Genomic DNA, 1,863 nt, shown 5'->3' with positions numbered 1-1,863 from the left:
TTACATTTAATTTTATCAGAGATTCGCAAATTTTTTTTAAAACGAACCGAATCCATGAAGATGCAAACCGAATCATATAAAATCAATGCACAAAACCCTACACGATTGAAATTTCTTCTGTTCAATTGGTTTGGTTCGGTTTAAACTGAACCAACAACAATCATCAAATGGTACTGTATGGCTCATTGGTTGTAAAGACAACGTCAAACCAATTTATCGTCCCCCAAATCTCTCCGTTTTGGCGTCTTTCAATCGCAATTTCCGCACACCAAATTGTCTTTTCCTCTTTGTGGTTCTTATCATACACATACTCTTCCCACAAAACCACCATTTTCCCTCCATAATCCACCAGTTTACCATTACGGATACGAGGATAAGTAGGCAAGTTTTCCAAACCCTTCAAAGTTGTCCATAACTTTTCTTTGTGATCATACCAATCGATCATCACGTTATTGTAACGGTAGAACATATTCTCTATCACACAATAAGATGATGCGAGAGTCCATCCACTATCCATTGCTAAGTCTACCGCTCTCCATCTACCTTTGTTCAGCTTACAAGTCCCTAGTTTTCCCTTGGACCTCACATAGATAGTTCCTTCATACCCAACACTATCGTACTTAAAGCTTTTGCATAACTCCTCGCCAGGGATCTGTAAAAACTCCCAAGTTTGGGTCTTCGTATCAAAAACTTCTATCCAATTCGTCGAATCGAGATTTTCGTGGCCTCCAATTACATATATTATTTTTTCATCAACGACGCAAGCAGATGGGAACACACGTGCCACCTGCATGCTTGGTGCCTCACGAAATGTGTGAGAACGACAGTCAATGACCTTGAAGTTAGACGATACATACTGATGTATTGCCAATGACGTACATATCAGAACCAATCATTGCAACATCCGACCTAAGTGTCGAGGGAGAAATAGAATCAAGAAAGATCGGCACCAGTACTTTTTTGGAGCTATTTGGTCTCCGACATAGAGTAAACCAACTTAGTGTGTTAGAGTCGTCACAGCTTTGTAAGCATATGTAGAGACAATTCTCGGTGCAGCCTAAAAGAGATCGGGTCTGGTAAAGCTCCGTTGAAGTAAGGAAAGAACCAAACTTCTTGGAAACTAAGGAAAGGGTTGGGTAGTGTAGTCTTGAGACGCGGGCCAAACAGTTTAATATCAGATCATCCCGAAGCATCATAATTGTTGGTGGTCGCCTATTTTTAAAAGATAACTCTTCTCCATTCATGGCCGTACGTAGAAGTGTGGTCAATAAACTTTATTTTTCTGCCTTGCGATTTTTATTCTTGCTTGCTTTTTTATGTCTCCACCAAGAACATCGTTATATAGGGAATTATTATTCCTAATCTAATGTGTATTCTGTAATTCTTGTTAGACCTAATCCAATTAGGAATCCCTTTTTATGTTTGTGTAATATATCTATAATATATATATATATATATATATATATATATATATTTTATATATAAAGCTGAGTTTCAAATTAGTAACATGTGTCAATCTTATTATATAAAGTTGAGTTTTGAAAATTAGCCATTAACAAGATTTAGACATGTGTCAAATTATCAATCTCAGATTTTGACATGTATAAAAATTAATATTTAATAGGAAAAATTTGATTACAAAAAAAATAAAATATTTTGTTTTAAAAAATATTAATAATGTGAAAAGATAATTATAAAAAACTATAGAATTTATTAAAAAATGCAAGATTTTGACATGTGTCAAGTTATCAATCTCAGATTTTGACATGTGTAAAAGTTAATATTTAATAGGAGAAATTTGATTACAACAAAAATAAAATATTTTGTTTTAAAAAATATTAATAATGTGAAAAGATAATTATA

The 1,863-nt window shown here is 33.9% G+C and overlaps 1 pseudogene; it reads right to left on the bottom strand.

Moving 5' to 3' along the window:
- Positions 1–1,397, bottom strand: LOC104752452 (F-box/kelch-repeat protein At4g23580 pseudogene; annotated as a pseudogene).
- Positions 1,398–1,863: the final 466 nt, after the last annotated feature.

This window comes from Camelina sativa, chromosome 2 (genome assembly GCF_030686135.1).
Source record: "Camelina sativa cultivar CO46 ecotype springtype chromosome 2, ASM3068613v1".
NCBI classification, from domain to species: Eukaryota; Viridiplantae; Streptophyta; class Magnoliopsida; order Brassicales; family Brassicaceae; genus Camelina; species Camelina sativa.
The sequence above is the reverse complement of the archived record's forward strand: the minus strand, read 5'-3'. Positions and strand labels throughout refer to the sequence as shown.